General features: G+C 40.8%; 1 non-coding gene across 1 annotated transcript; it reads right to left on the bottom strand.

Annotated features, from left to right (window-relative positions):
* Window positions 1-17,744: 17,744 nt before the first annotated feature.
* On the bottom strand, window positions 17,745-17,819 carry Trnas-cga (transfer RNA serine (anticodon CGA)). Its single transcript has one exon. It is a non-coding gene; the product is annotated as a tRNA-Ser (tRNA).
* Between the last annotated feature and the right edge of the window lie 862 nt (window positions 17,820-18,681).

Here is an 18,681-nt window from a genome sequence, read left to right as displayed (position 1 = left end):
GTTACTTCATAAGCAGCAGTGTATGAAAAATGGAGGAATGGAGGTAAAAGGAGAAGTTTTTTCCAGCGTTCGCAGAAGGAGCGAGGTGTCAGATATGTGAATTACTTAGGTGATGGAGACAGCAAGGCTTTCATTGCAGTACAAAACAGTAAGCCATATGATGTTCCTATGCAATAATTTGAGTGTGTAGGACATGTCAAGAAAAGGGTGAGAATAATTCTGCGTAACCTTAAAACCAATCCGGGTAACACATAACTGTCTGCTGGCAAGACAATAAAATGTTCTGGAAGATTAACGGACAAAGTAACTGAATTACAGAAATATTATGGGAAGGCCATTAGAGATAACTGTGACAATTTAGAGAAGAAGGGAAGACCTGTGTGTAGCACTTTCTTTCATCGAATATCAGTCGATAAAAAGCCATGTAAAAAAAAAACAACAAAAAAAAAACAGGCAAGCTGAATTTTCTGGCACCCTGCATGAATTTACACATAAACATTCTTTTCCTTTATAGCAGTAACGGAGGCAATCAGACCTATTTATAGAGATTTTACAAAACCTGAGCTCCTAAAGAAGTGTTTACAAGGGAAGACCGAGAATGTGAGTGAGTCATTCAATAATGTTGTGTGGTGTCGTGAGCCTAAAAATATTTTTGTTGGCCTCATGACTCTAAAGTTAGCAGTGTCTGATGTTTTAATAACTTTTAATAGTGGGAACTATGAAAGACTTCAGATTTTGGAGAAGTTAGGGTTAATATTTGGGCGGAAAATAGCTGAAGGACTGCTGGAACTGGATGAGCTTCGTGTACTTGAAGTATAGTTAGCTGCTCAGCGAATGACAAAAGAAACAAGAAACAAAAGGAAGAGGCAAGCCCTGGACTGTTGTGACATTGAGGAAGACACAAACTATGGGTCAGGGCAATTCTAGTGCATAAAAGATGCAGAAATGTAAGTCTATAAGAATTTGTAATAAAAAAGTTTAAACCTCAATATCACTGAACTAGATTTTTTTTCAATAAATGAGCCGTTTTCTAAAAAAGTGCTGATGGTAGAGACATGAAATTTTCACAGTATGCCAAGTGTGAGATTCAACACATATGGAACTAGAATAATTAAAATATCCTGAGTTGTGTTGATTTATTTAAAAAAATATGTCAAAAAATTGAGCGTTTGGAAAGATAACATGCCTCACAATACAATTTTAGTAATAATTCTAGTTAAGTGTACCTAGAAAGGTGCATTCAATTATCATGAAAATTGCAAGTCGGTGTCTTAAAAAGTTTCCAAGACAACGGGTCACAAATTTCGATAATTTAACATTGGCGATCATAATGACGACAGCTAGGAATTTACACATATTCAGTTTATACTGATGATAACAACGTCTTACCTCACGAAGCTACCATGCTCACGGTAGACAGGACTAATTCCCAGATCTCAACGAGAAGCATTATTAGATGGAGGGGGTCCGACAGCCGATGTGTTTCAGTGATTTTCTCGCATGAAGCCATGAAGATCATGAGTGGCGTGCAGATTCAGATGTAAGAGGCTCAGTCGTAATTTTGCAAACATTTAGAAACTATGGCACGTACTATTAATGAGCTTCAGTCTTTGTATCGCCATTCAGTAGTAAACATGGGGGATTGGGGAAGTATTTCTAAAAAAACTTAAACAAAACCAGATATTTGACACACCAAGCTTCCCTCGTGTACATATTGAAAATAGTGAAAAGGCACGTGCCTGCCATATTAGAGGAAATATGATCAATACAACTGAAAATGATGTAGAGTATTTCTAATCTGTTCTCGGCTCGATTGACCTAATACACACCTTAAAAAAGTTTTGCATCACCCCAGTTCCCAGAACTCCTGAAGATAGACACTGACTGTGGATAGTGCCAAGATATAAACAACTATACATGAGCAGCGCTTCTTAGATGGAGGGGGTCCGACAGCCGATGTGTTTCAGTCATTCCACCAGGAAGGAGGTACACGACTCTTGTCGTCTGTAGTTCAACCATACTTACACCGCTCGATCGCGTCCGCATGGTTACTTTGTGCATGGAAGTGTTCTTAACGAAGGAAGTGTCCAGGCGTCTCGGACTGAACCAAAGCGATGTTGTTCAGACATGGAGGAGATACAAAGAGATAGGAACTGTCAATGACATGCCTCACTCAGGCCGTCCAAGGGCTACTTCTGCATCGGATGACCGATACCTACGGATTATGGCTCGGAGGAACTCTAACAGCAACGCCACCATGTTGAATAATGCTTTTCGTGCAGCCACAGGACACCGTATTACGACACCTCCCCAAACTGTACGCAATAGGCTGCAACTTCACTCCCGACGTCTATGGCGAGGTCCATCTTTGCAACCATGACACCATGCACCGCGGTACAGATGGGCCCAAAAACATGCAGAATGGACCGCTCAGGATTGGCATTACGTTTTCTTCACCGATGTCGCATATGCCCTCACCCAGATAATCATCGAAGACGTGTTTGGAGGCAACCTGGTCAGACTGAACGCCTTAGTGCTGCAAGGTGGAGGTTCCCTGCTGTTTTGAGGTGGGATTATGTGGGGCCGGCGTACGCCGCTGGTGGTCATGGAAGGAGCCGTAACGGCTGTACGATAAGTGAATACCATTCTCCGACCGATAGTGCAACTATATCGGCAGAATAATCTTCACGGACGACAATTGGCGCCCCCGTCGTGCTCATATTGTGAAAGACATCCTTCAGGATAACGACATCGCTCGACTAGAGTGGCCAGCATGTTCTCCAGATAGGAACCCGATCGAACATGCCTGTGATATATTGAAAAGGACTGTTTATGGACGACGTGACCTACCAACCACTCTGAGGGATCTACACCGAATCACCGTTGAGGTGTGGGACAATCTGGACGAACAGTGCCTTGATGAACTTGTGGATAGTTTCCGACGACGAATATGGGCATGCATCATTGCAATAGGACGTGCTATTGGGCATTAGAGGTACCGATGTGGACAGCGATATGGACCACCATCTCTGAAGGTCCCGTTATGTGGAGCTACAAATTGTATTGTGTGGTATTCATGAGCAATACAAATGGTGGAAATGATGTTTACGTTGATCTCTATTCCAATTATATGTACAGGATCCGGTACTCTCGGAACCGAGGTGATGCAAAACATTTTTGATGTGTGTATATGAAGAGGGGCCGTCGCAGCCACAAAACATTAACACACACAGTGTGCGGCTCTACAAAACTGTCAACAGCAAAATGGTAATGGGTGCAAAAATCAATTCGGCTCGCACCGACATGCCCCGTGCAACAACAGAAATACAGGAAATAATTATGGTAACTGGGTTCAAATGGCTTTGAGCACTATGGGACTTAATATCTGAGGCCATAACTTAGAACCTAGAACTACTTAAACCTAACTAACCTAAGGACATCAGACACATTCATGCCCGAGGCAGGATTCGAACCTGAGACCGTAACAGTCACGCTGTTCCGGACTGAAGCGCCTAGAACCGCTCGGCCACCGTGGCCGGCAGTAACTGGGGGAACGAAAAGTACAAGCTAGTTTTCAGAGCAAATCGCGAACAGAATTACAATAGATCGCCTTATACCGAACAGAAAGGTTGTGGTTGACTAGTTCACACCGCACCCCCATCAGGTGGTAATAACCAATACACAAAAGGGTGAGCAGCTGTATGAAGAAGACATGAACCCGGAGAGTGTCCAAACGAATCTGAGTGAATTCCTTTTTTGTCTGAAGATCAGAAGGAGCAATTACAAAAAGTAATGCTACGAGACATTCTTCTTTTCTTCGATCCAATTCCTTGGGCTAAAAGAGAAGTTGTGAGCAAAGAAATTGGAAGGATGACAAATTGGGAGCTCATACAACCCTTCTATTCCTCTTATTGCAGCCTTATTTTAGCAGTCGCCAAGCCAGATGGTAGCGTCAGGCTTGTCTTGATGTGCAAAGTATAGCCTTGTTCCTGCCAGAAGACGCCCTGACAGTGAAGAACAGTTGCTGAAATTTCACAGCGTTAAATAATTCACTATAATTTATTTAAACGCGTCGTTTTGACAAACAGCTCTACATGAAGGTAGTAGGAAGTACACAGCCTTTGTGTATGGGGGCAGAAATTAAGAATTTTGTATCTTGCTGTTTGGCTTGGAGCGTGTGCGGGAGGTTTCAGCCGTGCGGTCCTGGGCGCTGCAGTCATGGACTGTGCGGCTGGTCCCGGAGGAGGTTCGAGTCCTCCCTCGGGCATGAGTGTGTGTGTTGGTCCTTAGGATAATTTAGGTGAAGTAGTGTGTAAGCTTAGGGACTGATGACCTTAGCAGTTAAGTCCCATACGATTACACACACATTTGAAAATGTGGGAGTTTTCATTTCCACATTGGACATAGTTTTGGGACCAGAGCTCCTTAGTAGAGTAACTCTCTGTGTTGATGACCTATTAATAGCTACTTCCATACGGGAAGAACAGGTAAGGCTTTTGGTAGAGGTATTATACCGATTTGCAAAATATGCGGTCACTCTTAATTTAACGAAGTCAGAGTTTGGAAAATAAAAGGTCAAACTTTTGGGTCATATTATCTCGCCACAGGATATACTACCTTATCCAGGAAAACTTGATGCGATCAAACATTTTTCACCGCCACAGAATAGAAAACACTCAAGGCATACTTGGATTTGGTTCCATTTTTAAGGAATTTCATTCCAGATCAGTTATTTAATAGTAATGGACTGCTCAATCATTTGAGGAAAATCTATCATGGATATGGACCAATCAGTGGCAAGCAGACTTCGACAAATTAAAAGAAGCTCTACTACATGCAAACATACTGCACCACCCTGACATGTCACAGGATTTTTGCTTGAGTATAGATGCACCTTCACAGGGACTTATTTTAGATTACTGGCGGTGGTGGGGAACCGATACCTAAGATAATCAGGTTTGCTAGTCCATCACTTTCTGAATCCGAGCAGTCATATTCCGTGACAGAGCTCGAGGTTCTAGGGTTATATGGGTTTTTAAGTACTACTTATGGGGCAAGCACATGGAATTCTACTGTGACCATCAAGCACTTCCTTAGCTGTTGACATGCAAATTATTACATCGGAGGTTAGCCAGGTGGTGCATGTACTTCAGTAGTTCAGTTTTGAAATCGTATAATCAAGGATAAATAAAACATAATCGCAGATGCCTTGTCAAGTTTACCTCAAGTGCTCGATGAATTTGTAGAATTCACAGAATTCTGAAATTAGGGTTCTATTCATGCAGAACAAGACACAACAACCACATCGGAGCAATTGCAAGGGCAAAAAGATAAGGTGAGAACTGTCTGAAAATGACGAGAATTGGAAGAACTTCAATAATATATACAACGAAGTCTTGCTTGATTTGCGTACACGAAATCAAGAACAGTGGTGTGGGTGTTTACCGGAAACATAAATAGACGGTTTCATTTTGTATACTCACAACGTATAGGGTCACTATGGGGTTGCACGAACAAGATAAATATGTGCTGATATTTTTCCAACTTTCAGAGAAGAGTTCTCCAAGTAATTTGGAAGTACATTACTTGCGAAAAGGCGAAGCACTCAGACATGTCCAAATTGATTGAACAACATTGTATAGTGCCCACAAAACCTTTAGAATTAGTGTCCTGGATGCTGCCAGATCCTGTCCGCAAGGGAAGGGAGGTATCAAATATATTATTACCATGTATGATGTTTTCACAAAATATGACAAGTTGTATGCAGTGCGGGACGTAATCGAGGATTCTATTATTAGCAGGATTACAGAAGATTATCTCCGGAGAGTGGCAGAGCATCAGATATTGTTGACGGACAATGCATCGTACTTCGTAGGCAATAACACAAACAAGATAAAACATATATTAGTACCCAGATTTCACAAAGAATTTAAAAGGTTTATACGCACCTATACAACCCAGAAGCACATGAAATGGGTTGAGTGTGTCTCAGAAGTTCAACAAATCAATAATAACTTACCATAGATTTCAACCGGTATTACACCTGCTGATCGATGTTTATAAGTAGAGAAGTCGACGAGTGGGAAAAACAATTGCCCAAGACACCAGGGCAAAGATGTCACCTAGAAAAAAATTACGCTAGGCTTTGATAAGCACCAGGCTTTGATTAATCTGGAAGAAAATGCTGGTCAGAGGAAAAAGTCGTACGACAAAAAAAATTAAAGCACACTGTATAATTTCAAGTACGACAAGGGGTACGAAGGACCACGAACGCGCCAAAAATCTACGAAATATGGACGAAATATGGAAAGTTCAATCGAAAAGGGCAGCTTTTGTACACTAGGCCGTTTGTAGTTACTAAAATCTCAAATCCAGGTGCATATAGACCAGCGTATCCTAATAATGGAAAGGACAAAGAACTTTGTCCGCACAAGGATCTAAGAGAATTTGTTCACTAAAACGATTGAACAAGATCAAATCTCACTTGAAGTACCGTACAAGAACAAGTGAACTATTTCAGTATAATATTTATTTAACAACTGTTGCTTAGTTTTAAGAGAAAAAATTTCATTTTATTCATTTGTATGTTCTTAAATGGAAGGAAGGTAAGTTGTTGTAATTTAAGATTTTGTTTAATGTCAAAAGGCTGTATGAACCCTGAAAATCAAACATAATCATGGTAGTGCCGGTTCATTCTACAATACGTACATATCCGAAACCGCCTACTAGTTCGTAACTTACAGAGGCAAACATACTTAGTGAAACACCTAGTATGTGTATTGTGCTTTCAACCCTGATATTGTAATGAACGATTTCAATTGTTATTCTGTGTAAGGTAATACTGTTGCATGAACTCAAAGATCAAGAGATTTATCTACTCTTGTCAGATCTGCAAGAGACAAGCAGTCTTTGAATGATCATATAAAATGTCAAGTATTGTGTACTTTTAAAGGTCATAAGATGTTTTTATGATTCCTAAGGACGAAAATGAGTCTTACAAGTATTGAAATGTTATTTTCTGCACAAGTTTAAATTTTTTAATGAATCTGGATGTAAACGTGTATAAACTGTACCATATATGTACCCGACGTGTCAGCAACACGCAGATACAAGATCATTTTTGCTTAGGTTAAATCAAATGATGTTTAACAGTAATGGTTATTTTGTATATGTTATGTGAAACCGTACATGTACTGACAAAACAGAGGAACTATGCAATTATCGAACTATTGACGTATGTTGTAAAAAGATTACTTTTACGGATGTTATAGTGAGTGAAAGTGGGGATGCTTACAACGAGCCAAACGTTTTCGGTTCGTTTGTAGCGGCGCGGGACGCTGGAGTTTGCAACAAGGTACCATGTAAGGTGATAACGATAATGGACTTACCTGAAATTTGGTGAGATCTCGACGTTATGCTGGATGTACGGGCTGGCATTGTACTTTCAAATAGCTGACGCACGACATGGTTCCAGGTCCACAGGTAGGAAAAGACGGCAGCATCGGAAATTGTCAATCACTATCCTACGGAGAAGTTCTGTGTGCATTTTCACGGTATGAAACTCGTCGTTATCCAAAACTGTCAAAGCAAACTGTACCGCCTAGCCAACGGACTTAGGAGGTGCGCTCACAACAAACATTACTTAACGTGTGTGAGCGGAGCCCTGCAAGAGGCGTGTAGCGGTTACTCCGCAGTGATGCGTGTAGCTGCTCGTTTTTGTAATTGAATGTATAATACGTCAACGTGTGGCATAACCGCATACAGGAAGCTGAAATTGAAATTGTTGAAGAAAAGCATTTTTTATAGGCATCAGCAGTACCAACTGAACTTTATTCTTTACCGATTTCGGTTATTGTAACCATCATCACTGGAGGACTAAACAACAAAAAATAAAAAAAATACAGAAACAAAAATCTGAGGATTGTAGTTAAGTACTTCGAAATAATAGTCAGCGCTTACGAATCTGTACATCAAGCGCACCAAAAATGTATACTCACAATAAAGGACTGAAGGGCTTACCAAATAGAACGATGTTCCAAATTGTACGTACAGTAAAATACACATAATCTGGATAATGTCATAAATCAAAGAAGTAAGCTGTACTCCTGTGTGTAATAGATTGTGTAGACTGCTGACGGTTAAAAAGTAATATCATCAAAGACATATGCAACTTAATTTCACCAAAGAGTAAGGCATGAGAGATGAAAATATACGAAGATCTGTACTACAATAACTGGAAGACGACAGAGTTGAAATACGTATCTTTGGAGTGAACATTTAGATGCGCAGAACTGATTTTGGTTTGTCTACATGCATTACCACCATGATCGATCACGTGATCTCGGGCTGCGTAGGAGTGTCGTTAATGCGTCGTATAAATTCTGAATGTCATTCTACCTCTAGTACAGACAGATTCCCTTCATACATCTTGTTAATTTGATAGAGGTGTTCTGCAGACACCATGACGTTTTGCACTTGATACCTCAAATAAAATGGGCTTCTAGCTTGAAGAACAAAATGAGTAGGCGCCATGTGCCCGAAAGGTGGAAATGAGGTTAGAAATTGCCATCTTGTTACACAAGAAGACTGAGTGTAGAACATATGTAATAATGAATAATAAGCATTAAAAATAAAAGTGGAGATTAAGAAGCACGAAATCCACTACTACAAAATGAGTATCGTTGTGAAAATAGGTTAACTTGTGTTGTTAGCACATACCGTCAAAACATTCTTCCCGAGGTACCCCGATGTACCGTTATGTGATGTGAAGGCTAACTTGAATTGGACTTAAACAAAAAACATCGTCCCGAGATCATGTGACAGTTCCAGCCTAATGTTGACAACAAGCGCAGAGCGCAGTGCTCACTCCAGAGATATTTCTTCTCTATGTACAGAGTACAATTAATACAAGATTAGTTCAGTGTTGGCAACATTTTGTGATTACTGTAAACAATCTAACTACATTGAGTATAGCATAAGGAGAGCTAGCCTAGATGTCACTAGTTCCTAAAAGCATGGGAATCCAATGAATTGTATGTCGTAAAGGTAGTGATTTGTAGGATAAATATTTTTGGGCATAACGAAAACATAATACAGTATAAAAGACATTTGGATATAATAATTACAGTCAATTAACTTGTCATCCAGTTGCCATAATTCCGTATCTACGATACGATATCAAGTGCAATTCTTACCACGAACATAAAAAATACTAATAATAATGACCAGCATACAACGTCATATGGCAAATTTTCGGTTGTATTTATCAGTGAGCTTGACCACTGTATAGGTCTACACAATTTACTTCAGTTTATAACTAATATATATATATATATATATATATATATATATATATATATATATATATATATATATGCTGCCAGAATTGTAACAAAATTTAGGGCTTGGGCTACAATGACATAAGCGTTTGGTCTAACTGATTATAATGATTATAAAAGGTAAATAAATCTGCTGTATCATATACATTTCAATTATCACATGAACAAAAATATATCAAGGAAGTGTATACATACAGACATACAATTACCTGTCAGTAACAAGAATATAACTGCCATGTGGAATAATCAGGTCTGCTGCCGGATGTTTCTGTCCCTCTGGCATAGTATTTCGGCCACGTAACTCGTTGCCTTCTTCAGGTGCTACCTGAGTCTCAGGTAGCAAACAAGAAACGTGGAACAAAATGTCAAATGTTAAAGAATACAAATTAGTAATGTACGTCATAGCACAGCTGGTTGCTGTGGAAAACTATGAAAGTAACCAGGAATCTCACTAAGACCAAGAAAAAATTCTAACAGCAGCATTCTCAGTCATTACTTGGCCTAAAATCAGATTCAACTAATATCTATAATGCCCTTTCAGAAGAGACTGTACATCTGAACGGTGATCATTTATAAAGCTGCACCATCACAGCTCTGAAAAATAACTTGCCTTGAAGTATTCACAACATCCAGCAACGTTTCTTACTGGGGCAACTGTTTTGGCTCTTATTCAAGAGGAATAAGGAATGTCCAAAACCTTCCACCGGGTTTACCCTCTGGCAAAACTTACTGTGAAATTCTTGGAATATTAGTTGTCTCATTTGCGATAACGGATATAAAATGAGCCGCAGCAATTTCCTTTGTTACTCGGTCATGACAAGACAACAGAGAAAATCACCTTGAATCTGCTTAGAATTTCTGTTGAGTCATCACTAAGCGCAACATCAAGTTCTACGGTGAAATTTCTAAGACCGCGGAAAATTGATGGATCTGGTCGGTCAACACGTTCGTCATGTCCACGAAGCGCGAGCTCAAAAGCAACGCATTGTTTGATACAATCCACAATTTTAGAGGGTATGTAACGATGTTTGCGAATATGATCTTTGTAATTTCCACTGCCTACAAGCACTATGCATTTGTTGTTTAATACCTTGTTTCCCTAAAAGACAGTGCCTCAGCTGTACATTCATGTGTGAGTTAGACCACTGATGTTTCTTTATCTTCTGTGATAATTATCGGAGGCTCTCAACACCCTTATCATCCAAATCGTTTGACACCTGTCATTTTCTTTTGGAAACAACAAACACAGAAAACAGTAGAATTTGAAACTTCCTGGCAGATTAAAACTATGTGCCCGACCTAGACTCGAACTCAGGACCTTTGCCTTTCGCGGCAAGTGCTCTTCCAACTGAGCTACCGAAGCACGACTCACGCCCGGTACTCACAGCTTCACTTCTGCCAGTTCCTCGCCTCCTACCTTCCAAAGTTTACAGAAGCTCTCCTGCGAACCTTGCAGAACTAGCACTCCTGAAAGAAAGGATATTGCGGAGACATGGCTTAGCCACAGCCTGGGGGATGTTTCCAGATGTTTCTCATTCTGGAAACAGTAGAATTTGTTTGTGATTTCACAACCACGAAACCAGCCTGCTTTCCCATGTAAGAACTGACCGCCTCTTTCAAACGACTGTTGACGTCGGTGCTGATCAGAAACACGCTGAGAAGCTTGTAAGGATGTTTTAGGGTAGGTTTCACTGAGAAATAATTCTTAAGAATAACATTCGATACATTGTGAACATTTCCGAGTTAATCAGTACAGAAGATACAGAATCAAGTTACTGCATGTGCAAATGCAAGTGACCTGCCAGTTGGTGTTAGAGTCATTTTTATCACATGCTGTAGATGATAGCGCACCAGACTGCTCAGCTCTTTGATTGGGCTCGATCCTTACCGCCGCCCCATGTCCAATTTCTGTATTGCTCACTTTTTCGGATTTAGGAAACCAAAAGAATAGTCACTGGTGTGTCACTTCAATTTGCGCGGGCGACGGCCTGATCAGCTAAATCAATGCTAATTAGAAGCCATCGCTACGTATGGAGTTTTTTTATTAACAATTTGGCCTGTTTCTCAGCACAAACTACTCTGAAACACGCTTAAAATCTTTTCAGACTGTATCTGACCATCATGAATGTTTGCTAAATAGTAAACTGTCCCAGAGACAGGAGAGTGGACTATTCTAGTTCAGATGCGAAAATTTCTATGAGTGAGCCACGCTGCGGCTAGCGTTTATGCTGTTTCTAGGTTTCCGTCCTCTGTTGGAGGCCAGGCCCTATCGTTTAGTTGACATGGTTGCGGTTGTTTGTCTTCTTCTTGTGTTAACTGGCACTACTCCGTTTCGCAAGCGTTGCCTGTCCGCTAGTGGCAGCAGCGGTGGTTATCGATATGTATTAACTGTGACCCAATATTTGGGGCGACGTCGTGTCAGTGTGCAGTTAGGTTGGGGACTCAGGAGGAGCCAGGTCCGTGCAGTGTGAGAACATGCCGGGACTGCTGGAGATATGCATGAACTGCCAGATTGAAGGCCTGTGGTCACGAGGGTACACGACTTCGCCGTAAACTGGATCCTGCAAGCTTTAAGTTGAGTGCTTTTGGATTCAAGTAGAGAAACCTCCACCATTGTGAGATCTTGCGATTCTCCAGTGACTTGGGTTCGTGTTGCTGCTCATAGTGTTGCTGAGGTGAAGAGCAGCGAGTGGAGTGCGTAGGGGAGACGGATTTGATTAGTTTTCCTGGACATCTAATTACTATTTATTGCATTCAGTTTGTTACCATTTGTTAACTTCAACCAACGGTATTTTTCCTGTCTCGTGGCCACTAGCGCCCCAGTTACCTGCCCTGAAGTTAGTGTATGTAGCAGCAGTGTATGTTTCCTGACCTTGCCGCAGCTGTCCGGTGAGGCATGTAGTTTTGACAGCTTTCTTGATTGTAGGTTGGTTGGCGATTCTTCTACTCTGGTAGTGGTGATTTCTTTATCGTTCTCGGCGCTCTAAGAACAGTATTCTGTTGGCGGAGTCCAGACTGCCAGTTCCGGCTTTGGCGTATTTTTATATCTTTTCATTTGGTTTATTGGACGACAGGTAGCCTCAGCAAGATTATCATTAGTCATTCGCTAAACTGCCACTAGTCTGAGCCACCATCTTGTGAAGTGAGAGCAACTCTTGGCTGCCTATCTCACCGCCCGCGAAAGTGTTTTTTGCTGGACCCACTCAGAGGTCGATTCCTGGTGCACCGTCTGTGACTGGCTTTTGTGTTTTATTATTGTACTTGCTGTTTTATTGTATGTTTCTAAAGTTTTTTATATACTTGCCATTCTTTGTGTTACAGCAGGTTTAAATCATTGTGCTACCAAGTTAACCATCATTTTCAAATGGTTCAAATGGCTCTGAGCACTATGGGACTTAACATCTGAGGTCATCAGTCCCCAAGAACTTAGACCTACTTTAACCTAACTAACCTAAGAACATCACACACATGCATGTACGAGGCAGGATTCGAACCTGCGACCGTACCGATCGCTCGTTTCCAGACTGAAGCGCCTGGAACCGCTCGACCACACCCGCCGGCGTTGGTGAGAAGACAGCTCGCGATGGATAAGTTGTAATGAATAGTCTCGGTGAAGTTTTTGCTTTTAAGTTGCATAAAATTACAAGCTTTCTATAATATGTTCAAAGAAGGTAGCCATTGCCTTATTGTTCCAGGTATATATAATATTCAACGTGGAGAGGGTAGATCCCTAGGACAGTTTACTCGAACCACTCGCCAGTGTTACGTCAGTCAACAGTGAAGTATAGCTAGAGAGTTTTTGCACATTTGTAAGGCCGTCACGTCATTTTGATTTTTGTATGTCATCGATGTGCACGTCAGAGAGAGAGCAAGTTACGTTACTGTTAACAGTCTTTGGTCATGTGGTGACACAGTCTTTGCCTCTGCACAGTCTGATACATTCTTAGTTCAAGTGAGGTAGATGATAGACGTATTTAGTGTGGACTTGTAATCGTGTCTGTTGGATGAAGAAAGGGCAGCAAGGATAAATGTGATGCAGACAAAGAAAGGTGAAAGGAATATAAATTTTGAATAATGCCATTGTTTTTGAAGAGAATAAGTTTGAGATGAGACTGCAACACTGCCCACCTATTTTGTCGGAATGATTATTGTCAGCAAGTTTATTTGCTCAGAGCTGAGAGAAAGACCACCCCACTTCCCTGAATCATGGATTACCCCATTAACTGATTAAGCTGTTTGATTTTTGTAGAAATTCCCTGCTAACATTGTATCCTTTTTAAATCACTATTCACTTTTTTAAACATGGTATTGTTGTGTGTGAAGATCGAGCTAAGTATTACTCTGTCCTTTTGAATATATACTTCATCCTAAAGTCGTTGCTTAGAATATCATTCATTACTCTCCCCACCCCATAGCTTGTCATAACGCATTACGATCTGCAACAGTTCGAATATGTATTTAAAAACATAAATCTAGCATAGCTGCTGACTGCTTGCTGTTTGCTTTTGTCCTTTCGAGAAATCCGCAAAAATGTTGTCAAGTCGTGAGATAAGTGGAAATTTTGATTAGGGCCAGATAATTGTTTTACTTCTGTTGCGCATTTAATACAAAGACCAGCTGCATTCAGATCAGTTACATTTCAGTTCAAATTAGATTCTGTGTAATCAAAGGTTATCATATGAGCTTAAGTTGGTTAGGAGTTCATGAATACATAGTTTTGGTAATACGTAGCATTTATAGAGTGGGAGGCTAAGTTCGGCTAAATTCCATGCCGAAACAAAATATAGTGGGGAGATTACACATTGTCCATGGAAAAACCAGTGATCTATAAAATTATAATAAATTTATCTGAATAAAAGCAATCTTGATCACATATGAGTAATTTATTTCATTCGGTGGCCGGTTTCACTATCTCACAGGATCATCATCAGAGCATTTAACTATCTCAGAGGTGAAAGGACGTGAGCACAAAATAATGTAAGAGTAAGGCTGGCATTCCCTTGATGACAGAAACACAGAGTGGCGCGGAGCAGGCCGGCGAAGTGTGAACAGTGCTGAATCGCTAGTGGTTTAATAGCGAAAGCTCCGCCCACCAACTACGGCATAACGTTACTAATACCGAATGGTTGTTAGACCTTACTACATTTTGCCTAATTGTTTTTGAAATATATAGTTATGAGACGTTTTGTCATAGAAGGAAAGGGAAGGATGTTTTAAGCATAATGTAAAAGAGCAATATAAAAACATAAAAAAAACAAAGAATAAATCACTATCCTATATAACTGGGAAACAACTTCTGGATTTCTGTGCCAGTATGGGCTTAATAATCACAAACTCCTTCTTTAAACATAAGAACATTCACCGGTATACTTAGGAAGGCAGGGGAACCAGATCTGTTATTGACTATATAATAACAGATCAGGAATTCAGGAAGGCTGTGAGGGACACATGTGTATTCAGGGGATTCTTTGATGACACTGATTATTATTTAATCTGCAGTGAAATTGGGATTGTGAGGCCGAAAGTGCAGGAGGTCAGGTCCACATGTAGGAGGATAAGAGTGGAGAAACTTTAGGATAAGAAAATCAGGCTCAAGTACATAACAGCGATCTCAGAAATGTACCAGTTAGTTGAATGTAGTCAATTACAGTCATTGGAACAGGAATGGACAAGGTACAGGGACACAGTACTAGAAGTGGCTAAAGAATGTCTTGGAACAGTAGTGTGTAAAAGTAGGGTGAAGCAAACAGCTTGGTGGAATGACACAGTCAAGGCAGCCTGTAAAATGAAAAAGAAGGCGTATCAAAAATGGCTACATACTAGAACTCAGGTAGACAGAGAAAGTTATGTTGAAGAAAGAAACAAAGCCAAACAGATAATTGCAGCAACCAAGAATAAATCTTGGGAAGACTCTGGAAACAGGTAAGAGACTAGGGGTCAAGATGCTGGAAAACCATTCTGAAGAGTAATTAGCAGTCTTCGAAAGGGAGGTAAGAAGGAAATGACAAGTATTTTCGACAGGTCAGGAAAACTGCTGGTGAATCCTGTGGATGCCTTGGGCAGACGGAGGGAATATTTTGAAGAGTTGCTCAATGTAGGTGAAAATACGATCAACAGTGTTTCAGGTTTCGAGGTAGAATGGGATTGGAATGATGATGGAAATAGGATCACATTTGAGGAAGTGGAGACAATGGTCAATAGATTGCAGTGCAATAAAGCAGCTGGGGTGGATGAAATTAAGTCGGAACTCATCAAATACAGTGGAATGTCAGATCTTAAATGGCTACACAGGATAATTGAAATGGCCTGGGAGTCGGGACAGTTTCCATCAGACTGGACAAAAGCAGTAATCACACCAATCTTTAATCATGGGAACAGAAAAGATTGTAACAACTACAGAGGTATCTCTTTAATCAGCGTTGTGGGTAAAATCTTCTCAGGTATTGTTGAAAGGAAAGTGCAAGTATTAGTTGAGGACCAATTGGATGAAAATCAGTGTGGGTTTAGGCCTCTTAGAGGTTGTCAGGACCAGATCTTTAACTTACGGCAAATAATGGAGAAGTGTTACGAGTGGGACTGGGAATTGTATCTATGCCTTATAGATCTAGAAAAGGCATATGACCGGTTTCCTAGGAGGAAGTTATTGTCTGTTCTACGAGATTATGGAATAGGAGGCAAACTTTTGCAAGCAATTAAAGGTCTTTACATGGATAGTCAGGCAGCAGTTAGAGTTTACGGTAAATTGAGTTCATGGTTCAGAGTAGTTTCAGGGGTAAGACAAGGCTGCAACCTGTTTCCACTGTTGTTCATATTATTTATGGATCATATGTTGCAAACAATAGACTGGCTGGGTGAGATCAAGATATGTGAACACAAAATAAGCAGTCTTGCATATGCAGATGACTTAGTTGTGATGGCAGACTCGATTGAAAGTTAGCAAAGTAATATTTCAGAGCTAGATCAGAAATGTAAAGACTATGGTATGAAGATTAGCATCTCCAAAATGAAAGTAATGTCAGGCGGAAAGAAATATAAACGGATTGAGTGCCAAATAGGAGGAACAAAGTTAGAACAGGTGGACGGTTTCAAGTATTTAGGATGTATATTCTGACAGGATGGCAACATAGTGAAAGAACTGGAAGTGAGGTGTAGCAAAGCTAATGCAGTGAGGGCTCAGTTACGATCTACTCTCTTCTGCAAGAAGGAAGTCAGTACCAAGACTATCTGTGTACCGTTCAATCTTTCGACCAACTTTGTTGTATGGGAGGGAAAGCTGGGTGGATTCAGGTTACCTTATCAACAAGGTTGAGGTTACGGATATGAAAGTAGCTAGGATGATTGCAGGTACTAGTAGATGGGAACAATGGCAGGAGGGTGTACACAGGAAATCAAAGAAAAACTGGGAATGAACTCTATAGATGTAACAGTCAGGGCGAACAGACTTAGATGGTGGGGTCATGTTACACGCATGGGAGAAGCAAGGTTACCCAAGAGACTCATGGGTTCAGCAGTAGAGGGTAGGAGGAGTCGGGGCAGACCAAGGAGAAGGTACCTGGATTCGGTTAAGAATGATTTTGAAGTAATAGGTTTATCATCAGAAGAGGCACCAATGTTAGCACTGAATAGGGGATCATGGAGGAATTTTATAAGTGGGCTGTGCTCCAGACTGAACGCTGAAAGGCACAATCAGTCTTAAATGATGATGATGATGATGATATAATTGGCTCATTTAAACGTAAGCCTCCCCCCCCCCTCTATAGGTTCTTATGGCAGGAGTATGTGTAGCAGACATGGTTGGTAGGACGCCAACTGGTAAGCAACGAAACGAAATATATAACTCGATATGTTCTTCCGTCAGTCAGAGATGTTTCGGAAGCTATTTGGAAGGAAGGACGCCAACCAGTAACCAAGGAAATCATGTGAGAAACGATAAGTACTGCTATCAGTCATAGACGTTTCTGTGTACCTGAAACTACATTTTGACATTCGTCAGTTATGCGTAAGCACACGTACAATTAGATACCTGTTAAGGATGAAGACATACGATGTTATCGTTAAAAAAGCCATGCTATTGTTGATACGTGAAAGAAGAGAATAATACTTTAGAATCTTGTGCATAGGTCACAAATCTACAGGAAACATTGTGTAAATACAATTTATGCGTGCGCACCATACATCAAGAACGCACTTGACCTCAGATCATACATGAATCTTAGTCAAGAAAGAAGGAGTTAAATGGCGCGACGGTGATGATCCTATAAGAGATCGATACAAGGAACCGAATTATGTAAGTACCTCACATGCGGCTAAGACTACTTTTACTGAAATAATTATATCACAGAATGAGATATTCACTCTGCAGCGGAGTGTGCGCTGATATGAAACTTCCTGGCAGATTAAAACTGTGTGCTCGACCGAGACTCGAACTCGGGACCTTTGCCTTTCGCGGGCAAGTGCTCTACCAACTGAGCTACCGAAGCAAGCCTCATTCTGGAAACATCCCCCAGGCTGTGGCTAAGCCATGTCTCCACAGTATCCTTTCTTTCAGGAGTGCTAGTTCTGCATGTTTCGCAGAAGAGCTTCTGTAAAGTTTGGAAGGTAGGAGACGGATACTGGCAGAAGTAAAGCTGTGAGTAGCGGGCGTGAGTCGTTCTTCGGTAGCTCAGTTGGTAGAGTACTTGCCCGCGAAAGGCAAAGGCCCCGAGTTCGAGTCTCGGTCGGACACACAGTTTTAATCTGCCAGGAAGTTTCAATTATATCACAGTTGACCAGGCATTGACTCTGCCCCAAGCTCCACAGTTTCCGGATGTAGTTATCAAGGAGGATGTATAACTTAGAATCTTCGTCAACAAATTTTTTATGATATGAGGAAAAGGAGCAGAGAAAGTCACCTACCACTATCTGGTCGATTTGTAGTCGGAGCTGTCACTTTCAGTTAGAGAAAAGGATATATGTGTGTAAACTCTTGGTGTAACTTAGGAAGTTTGGTTTGAATTAAAAATTTCAATGTCCGGCCTTACTATTTGTAACACAGAGAAAATTACGAACATGTTAAACTGCGCTCTACAAACTTTAGTCGATGCATTCGTGGTGGGTCTTCTGCAGGCGGGCTGTTATTTTATCGCCCTACGCATAGCTCTTCACATCTGTAACTACAGCGCTGGTTCTCGGAGATAACAGCACATGCGTAGTTAGTCGATAATAAACAGGCTAAGGGCAGTAATTCTAAACATTATGCTCTGTGGAAGCAACGATAATTTCCAGTTTAAAACGTAACTGACCGCTGGACGTTCAAATGCGGTAAAATTTACGAATCAGATTGGTATATTTAATGCGTTCATGT

This window comes from Schistocerca gregaria, chromosome 4 (assembly GCF_023897955.1).
Source record: "Schistocerca gregaria isolate iqSchGreg1 chromosome 4, iqSchGreg1.2, whole genome shotgun sequence".
NCBI lineage: Eukaryota > Metazoa > Arthropoda > Insecta > Orthoptera > Acrididae > Schistocerca > Schistocerca gregaria.
The sequence above is the reverse complement of the archived record's forward strand: the minus strand, read 5'-3'. Positions and strand labels throughout refer to the sequence as shown.